Source organism: Electrona antarctica (assembly GCF_951216825.1).
Source record: "Electrona antarctica genome assembly, chromosome: 6".
In the NCBI taxonomy this organism is placed as follows: Eukaryota; Metazoa; Chordata; class Actinopteri; order Myctophiformes; family Myctophidae; genus Electrona; species Electrona antarctica.
The window spans coordinates 20,062,047-20,070,855 of record NC_136811.1 but is presented as its reverse complement, the minus strand read 5'-3'; the positions used below and the strand labels follow the sequence as shown (position 1 = coordinate 20,070,855).

General features: G+C 47.2%; 1 pseudogene across 1 annotated transcript; it reads right to left on the bottom strand.

Moving 5' to 3' along the window:
- Nucleotides 1-414: 414 nt before the first annotated feature.
- LOC306924249 (S-formylglutathione hydrolase-like) lies at nucleotides 415-1,264 on the bottom strand (annotated as a pseudogene). The gene has a single exon. The product of its transcript is annotated as an S-formylglutathione hydrolase-like (transcript).
- Nucleotides 1,265-8,809: the final 7,545 nt, after the last annotated feature.

Here is an 8,809-nt window from a genome sequence, read left to right as displayed (position 1 = left end):
CAACAATAGGGATAAAGTGGTTAATGTATGTAACTAGTAACTTAAGTTTTAAAATAATTGTAGTGGAGTAAAAGTTCAATATTTGCCTCTTATAATATATGGTTCTCGTTTACTTTAGGCCACTGCTTCACAACGTGCGTTCTGGAGACCCCCAGGGGTCCTTGAAGGAGTTCTAGGGAGGGGGTCCTCGGCAAGACCCTTACAGGTCCATTGGGTCCATTTGTGCACTCAGAGTTAAATTATAGTCATTGGAGAAAGAAAATCACTGAAGTGAAGTGAGGGGCGCTCTTATCATCCTACATCACATTCCATGCTCAGCCAATCAAATCATCACATTCCATGGTACACATTAAACACACAAAGCTGGGCATATAGGAGGGGATAGCCTCTCAAAAAATGTTGAGAATCACTTGTTTAGGCATTGAGGTACTTGGCGTGATGCCTAATGTGGTCGTTGATGAAGGAGTAGATGAAGAAGTAGCTGTGGTCATAACCTGGCTGCATTCTGTAGACCACGGGAAGCCTCTCGGAGCATGCAGCGATCAGATTGTCAGGGAGGAGCTGATTGGCTGACAGGAACTGGTCGTCACTGCCCTGGTCGATCAAGATGTTGAGTGTGGGACCAGAGTAGGAAGCCGCCAACACTGTGGCGTCATAGGCCTCCCAACCTGTTCAACCCCAGGTACCCTGAAAAGGCCTTGTGTCCCCAGGCACACTGCATCGGGTTACAGATGGGAGCAAAGGCAGACACCGCCTTGTATTTCCCAGGGTTCTTTAGGGCACAGATGAGCGCCCCGTGGCCACCCATGGAGTGACCACTAATGGACGACTTGTGTGGGTCGGCAGGGAAGTTAGCGTTGATCAGCCTGGGGAGCTCCTCTGTGACGTAGGCGTACATGCGGTAGTTGGTCTTCCAGGGGTCCTGGGTGGCGTCGACGTAGAAACCGGCCCCCGTGCCAAAGTCCCAGCTCTCGTCTTCTCCCTCGATGCTACAGCCGCGCGGGCTAGTGTCCGGGGCGACGACGATGATGCCATGGTCAGCGGCTGCCTGCTGACTGCCTGCTTTGGTGATGAAGTTCTGCTCTGTGCAGGTCAGTCCGGAGAGCCAGTACATCACAGGACACCTCACGCCGCTCACCTCCTCCACCCTGGGGGGGAGATAAACCGCAAACCTCATCGTACACTTCAGCTCAGTGCTGTCGTGTTCAAACACCTTCTGGTAGCCACCTGCACACCTGCTGGAGGACACTTCAATGAGGGCCATCTTTGGTTAATCACACTTTACAATGTTTCCTCGCTGGGTGTCTCTTGTCTGCCTGTATATAAATATGGAAATGCCTAACGTCACAGATTATGTCTAAATATGTTGAAGTATGAAGTTGTCTGTGACGGTCACAGTCCTAACAACCCTGACGTAATACACTGGCCTCCAAGTTGTGCACTTGCGTGCGCGTGTGTGTGTGTGTGTGTGTGTGTGTGTGTGTGTGTGTGTGTGTGTGTGTGTGTGTGTGTGTGTCCACAGAACAGGTCACTGCAAACACGGCCTTTGACCCTAGCCTAGAGCTCCAAAAGGGAGGTAAAAAGGCTGGCAAAGAACTGTGCCACTCTACCAGCTAGCCGCCACATATGCGGAGACGCTGTTACTTATATCCATAAAGTACTGAGTGATATTGTTTCATGAAGACCATGATTTTGTCAATGTAACCTTAACTGTATGTGTGTGTGTGTGTGTGTGTGTGTGTGTGTGTGTGTGTGTGTGTGTGTGTGTGTGTGTGTGTGTGTGTGTGTGTGTGTGTGTGTGTGTGTGTGCTGCAGCAGAGGAGCTCTCTGTGATGCAGGTTGTAAGGGCTTGTGTGGGGGGCCAATAAGCCTATCTCACAGAATTTCCCCGCCCCCCTAAATACGCCCCCTTTCGGGGTTAGTGGTGATAGCGTGACGTCACTCCATAGACGCTACATGTTAACAGAGGTTATTTAAGAAGTCTACAACTTTTGTTTTCTCAAGGTAAGGTTTGTTCTATCTGCTCGACCTGATTTACCATCTTGTTTGCTTCATAATAATATTGGTCTGTCACATTTTTACATTAGAAAATGTACTTAGATTCTCCAGAGAAAAAAACGTGTAAATGCCCATGTTAAAGTCACCACTATTTACCGGAAGTGGGCGTGAAAAACGGGCTGTGAGATAGGCCTATAAGGGCTTATGTGGGGGGCAAATAAGGGCTTATGTGGGGGGCCAATAAGGGCTTATGTGGGGGGCCAATAAGGGCTTATGTGGAGGGCCAATAAGGGCTTATGTGGGGGGCCAATAAGGGCTTATGTGGGGGGCCAATAAGGGCTTATGTGGGGGCCAATAAGGGCTTGTGTGGGAGGCCAATAAGGGCTTATGTAGGGGCCAATAAGGGCTTATGTGGCGGGCCAATATGTGCCATTGGCCCTTCAAGATGAACATTTGACAAGTAATGATAATTCCACTATCATAATTAATTATACTTTTAATGTGCTGGCTGCCATCAGTCAGTTTTAGTTTCAGAGAACGTATTGCTTATTTTACTGTCCAATGACATGAAATACAACAAAAACACCACCCCCAAAAATCGGCGCGCGCTACACGCGCCCACATGTGCCCTTTTCTGGGGTTTGAGCCCCTGCCCCCTCAGTGCTCTCTGCACGGCCCTGAGAATTACCAGTGAGTCTCTAAACACATCACTCAGCCAGAGAATGATGCAATCTCTCAGTTTTCATTGCAGAGTTAAAGAAATAAGAAAAATCGAATGGATTTTTTATTATTTACAATTTGTTGTTAATTTAAAAAAAATCGATTTGTATGTTGTATTTAATTGTTGTAATCTTTACTATATTTTTGGTGGTTGGTGCTGCGGTTTGGGGGTAGGATTTTAAAAGAATTAGGCAAGGGGCAAGACACTGATTGTAGTTGGCAAAGAATTTGAATTATGTTTTATGTGCACTTTTTTTGTATGCCTGTACCTGTGCCTTTTATCCAAAAATGAAATAAAAATGTATTTAAAAAATCACACCTGTGTGAACTGAGTGGTGTAGGGTCTTATATAGCCTGATCAGCTGTGGTCTGACGTAATGTCTGACGTAATGAAATCACACCCGGGTGAACTGGGTGACCGTAGCAACCATGCTCATTTTTTGGTACGAACAGACAGACAGACACGTAAACTAACAAAGCCAGTCGTATGAGTGGTTTACACCACTCAAAAACACAAAAGTCAGTTGGCAGTGAAAATCAGAACAGTGCCACAGCGCGTTGAGAAATGTCATTACCTCCGTAGTGGTTCATCAGCACTAGGGCCGTTGAGCTAAAGAATCCGCCAGAATGTTCCATTTGTACACTCTCAGAGTTAAATTAACCTTGATTTTACAATATAAATTGGGGGTCCCAGAGATAGAAATGCCATTAAATGGTGGTCCATGGACTAATTCATGTCAAACTAGCCCTAACCGTAACCTCACAAAAACAAGTAATCTGTGTTTGTTGAAAAAACATCAGAGGGGATTGTACCCATGAAGTTCGGATTCAAAGTCGGGTGTCAAGACCGCTAGACCACTGAGGACGCTGCCAGGATAAAGCATCAATGTCTGTATTGACTATTTACGCCGTGACGTAACCCGCTCTTCCAGAGCCACTTCCGGGTCTTACTCAAGGAAGCTTCCACATCATATATTTTATTTGTCATGGACAAAGACAGTACAGTTACATTAATAATTCTACTCGGGTTGGAAGCATTAAGACCCATTTTAACCATCAATGGCTTCCTTTTTGAAAAATAACGTCATTGTAAAAAGAATCACGCGTTGCTAGTATTTACAATGAGAAGCGGACGGGAGCTGGTGCGGACTAGGACCCGGATGTAACGTAGTAGGACTACAAATGACTACAACAAACTCGCGGGAAAAACTCGTGGGCGGAGTCTCACACCGGAAAGAAGTGACGCCCCCCTCAAATATGGCGCAGACGCATTGATGCGGGTTTGATCAGTGCCACGTCACCCATCGTGCTCGCCTTCTGCAGGTAAACAATTAATGTTACTTTAATACTTAACGCTGTTTTTGTTGTTGTTACTTACTATGTTGTTTATATATGTTATGTCTCTACACCACTGTTGACCAGTCTTCTTGTAGTGGAGTGGTTAGAGTCGCCTCTTTGTAAACACCAGGCCGGCGTTCTAGTCCTGGTCGAGGCAATAGTCTTTTTCCTTTGTACCAAACAAACAAAATACATTTCACATCTGGTCAAAAGATCCATTTTTATTCAGCATTTGAGCAACGGACCATCCATATGATGACATTTATAGACTCACAATGGTGGTCAGTGGCTCAAATGGGTATGATGTTTGTTTGTTTGGTAAAAGGGAAAAAGACTTTACCTCGACTGGGGCGGGAACTCAGGCCCTGCTTTTGCTAGGCACCGACTCTAACCATTCGACTATAGGAATACGGTTCAATAAGGCAGTAGTATGAATAACTTAACTAACATCACAATTAGAGAATGTAGAAGAATTTGTGTATAATCTGCCGAATTCGTTTATTTATGTTACTGTGGCCGATTTGTTGGTGTCGGCGGTCTGTTTACATGACGCCAATTTCAAACAATGTTTGTCCCTTTACCAACCAAACAACAAACAATACTCTTTTCACATCTAGTCGATTATTTATTCAGCATTTGAGCCTCTCACAATGGTGGTCAGTCAGTCAGTGGCTCAAATGGGTCTGAGAGGCTAAATGCCATCAAATGGTGGTCCGTGAATCAAATGCTGAGAGTGTAAAGATCTACTATTGGGGTCCATTTGGTTACCTAAATTAAATTGCTCTGTATTGTGACAGTAATCATTGCTATAGTGTGTGTTCAGTAACAGTGTTAAATAGCTCTGTATTGTGACAGTAATCATTTCTATAGAGTGTGTGTTAAGTAACAGTGTTAAATAGCTCTGTATTGTGACAGTAATCATTGCTATAGTGTGTGTTCAGTAACAGTGTTAAATAGCTCTATAGTGTGACTGTAATCATTGCACCAGGAACGCAGTCAGGATACAGATTAAACAAGTGGAATTGTAATGTAACAAACAAAATTAGAACTGGAACATTAAGCTCATAAATAGCTACTTTCTCCTGATTGGCTGAAAATGTGTCACCTACTTGAACATTCTTTTTTTTAAGCCCTTTTCATTTTATTAAAGAGCTGGAGAGACAGGAATATTCCTGTTACTGAACACATACTCTATAGCAATGATTACTGTCACAATATAGTTATTTAACACTTACTGAACACACACTATAGCAATCATTACTGCCACAAAATAGAACTATTTAACACTGTTACACTGTTACACACATGCACTATATCAATTATTACTGTCACAATAACTTTGTAATGCTACTGATATTTGTGCGCAACATTTGAGCTGACAGGCCTTTTTTTATGTCAATCAATAAAGTCACCTTAATTCAAGTGATAGATTATATACAGGGGCATGCCATGTGGTCTACCTGCACAGCCTTTGTGATCTACTGGTAGATCACAATGTACCTTTTGGGCACCCCTTCAATACAGGATTCCTGTCCAGAATTGTTTTATTAAATATAGAGGGTTTAAGTCGTTCTGAATGTATGTGTTTCTTTTTCTGTCTTTCTTTCTTAGGACGGAGATCAAGGTATAGACGCCGTTGGAAGGCTCTAGCCATCAAGCCCGCAAAGTCAGCCAACGCAGCCAGCCAGCCCCGCCAGTCAGCCAGTGTAGAAAGTCAGGCTGCCAAGCCAACGCACTTCAGCCATTGCAGCCAAGGGTTAGGGTTAGTCAGCTCAGCCAGGCCTCTCTCGAGGCCTGTCTCTCTGTCTGCCTGGCCCGGTCTGCCCCACCCTGCCTTGCAGCAACAGAACCAGCCGGCCTGGCAAGCCAGCCAGCTCAGAATGCGAGCTCAGCAAGCCAGCGCAGCGAAAATCTTTACAAGCCCAGACTCAGGATGCCCAACAGACAGCCAGGGTCTCCTACCTGACAGCCAACAGTCAGCCAGACCAGACCCGCATTTGCAGCAAGCCAGGCTCTCAGCCCTAACAGTGCAGTGCCTTTGATTAGTCATCCAAGCCAAAGGGTAGGGTTTGACTGCCCAGGCCTGTAGTGCCCTTGATTAGTCATCCAAGCCAAAGGGTAGGGTTTGACTGCCCGGGCCCAGTGCAGTGCCCTTGATTAGTCATCCAAGCCAAAGGGTAGGGTTTGACTGCCCGGGCCTCCTGCCAGCTGCCAATGCTTTCCTGCGACCCTTCCTGCTTGCAAGGTCTGCCACAAACTGTCTGTCCTGTCCTGGCCTGAAACTGTTTTTTTCTGAGTCTGGGCTTGTAAAAGTTTTCGCTGCGGTGGCTTGCTGAGCTCGCATTCTGAGCTGGCTGGCTTGCCAGGCCGGCTGGTTCTGTTGCTGCAAGGCAGGGCGGGGCAGACCGGGCCAGGCAGACAGAGAGCCAGGCCTCGAGAGAGGCCTGGCTGAGCTGACTAACCCTAACCCTTGGCTGCCTCGGCCGGCCTACCTGCATGCCTGTCTCGTCCTGCCTGCCTGCCTGCCTGCCTGCCTGCCTGCCTGCCTGCCTGCCTGCCTGCCTGCCTGCAACTTGAATGAGGTGTGTAAACACTTATTGTACGGGTGTGGGTGTTGACCGTGGCTTTTGTGTTCTCCAGTTGTTTCTTGAAGGAGAGTGGTCTGTCCAGTGTAGCTCCAAGTTACATGGGGTGGGTATGGTTAGGTTTTTGACCATCCCAAGTGACGCTCAGTTCTTTTTTCGCGTCTCGGTTCCTCAGGTGGAAGCTGCATAGTTGGGTTTTTGATGGGTGACTCAATCTTCTGGAAGTCTGCTTGTTGGGTGGTAATGCAGAGGTCGTCGGCGTAGATTAAACGCTGGCATTCTGTGGGTAGTGGCTGGTCGTTTGTGTAGATATTGAAAAGGAGGGGGGTGAGCACGCTACCTTGTGGGAGCCGTTCTTTGGGGATTTCCATTTACTTCTCTGGTCATTTAACTGGACATAGAAGCACCTGTTGTTGAGGAGGCTTTTGATGACTTGACACAGGTCCAGGTCACCAGTCATGTCCAGTAGTTTCCTGACCATTGTGCGGTGTTGGACAGTGTTGTAGGCAGCAGAGAGATCTATGAATGCTGCTCTGGTTATTTGTTTTCCCTCAGACCCATCCATGTGTTGGGTGAGGTTGAGCTCTGTCCAGCACAGGAGCGGCCGGGACGGAAACCAGTTTGGTCTTTAGTCAGCTTGGTGTCTATGAGTGGCATGAGGCGTTGGAGTAGCAGCCTCTCATAGAGCTTGTAGGTGATGCAGAGGTGGGAAATGGGTCGGTAGCTCTTTGGGGATGATGGGTCTTTGCCATGTTTGGGGATTGCAACCACTTTGGCCTTTCTCCAGACAGAAGGGATGGTTTTCTGTGCCATGCATGTGTTCAGCATCCCCAGGAGCCAGGTCTTTTCTTTAGGTCCCAGGTGCTGTATCATTCTGCCATTATGTCATCAATCCCTGCTACTTTTCCAGATTTCAACTTTCCCATTGCAGTTTCGAGTTATTCTAGGTCGAAGGGTTTGGTTTGAGGGCTGGCTGATTGTGTTTGGTCTGATACCACTGTGTGATGGTGTTCTCCTGTGGGTCGGCAGCGGTGTTTGTTACGACTTTTGGCCACCAGTTGTGATGCAACAGAGTTTGCTGTGACCATTGTGATTATGGGTGGTGTGGTCTTTGCCAAGAAGGCGGATTGTGGCCCATGCCTTCCTGCTGTTTATTGTCATGTTGGTGTTCTCTATCATTTCCTTCCAGACTTTCCTCCGTTCATCCCCAACTTCACTGTCTATCTCCTGTGTTCTCCATTCATCTTGAGCGATACACAGTCGTCTGATGTGCGGGGGGGAGGTGCCTGCTAGCGCATAAAGGCACGTGATCGGCTCCAGCTTGAGCAGGCATACTCTGCTGTAGAGAAAGACAGGGCCATGGCAGTTGCACGGATTGTTTGTGGGTCTGCGCCCCACTTGGAGTTCACTAGTTTTCGCAGGATGTTATTGCGGGTGTTGACCGTGGCTTTTGTGTTCTCCAGGTGTTTTTTGTCCAGTGTAACTCCAAGATACATGGGGAGGGTATGGTTGGAGAGATTGTGACCATCCCAAGTGACGCTCAGTTATTTTTTCACGTCTCGGTTCCTCAGGTGGAAGCTGCATAGTTGGGTTCATGTGTGTCTTTCTTTTTCTGTCTTTCTTTCTTAGGACAGAGATCAAGGTAGACACCGATGGAAAGGTTCAACACAAGTCGATGCCCCTAGAGATCCTTCCCAAAGCTTCCCCCGGGGAGCCCAGCAAGCCAGCTAGCCAGCAAGCCCGCCCAGTCAGCCAACGCAGCCAGTCAACCAGTGTAGAAAGTCAGGCTGCCAAGCCAGCGCACATCAGCCCTTGCAGCCAGCCTTGCTCAGTCAGCTCAGCCAGTCCTCTCTCACGGCCTGGCTCTCTGTCTGCCTGGCCCGGTCTGCCCGCCTTGCCTTGCAGCAACAGAACCAGCCGCCCTGGTAAGCCAGCCAGCTCAGAATGCGAGCCCAGCAAGCCAGCGCAGCGAAGATTTCAAGGTTAAGGTAATTTATACTGGTGAAGGTCATTAGTACCACAGACGAAAAACAGTCTAAGTCCAAATTTCAGACTGACCCCTCCACGAAAAGGCCTTGTTGTCCTGAACCCTTATCTATCATTTATATATTATGGATCAATAGTGTGGACTTAGACTGTTATTCGTCTGTGGTACTCATTTATACTGG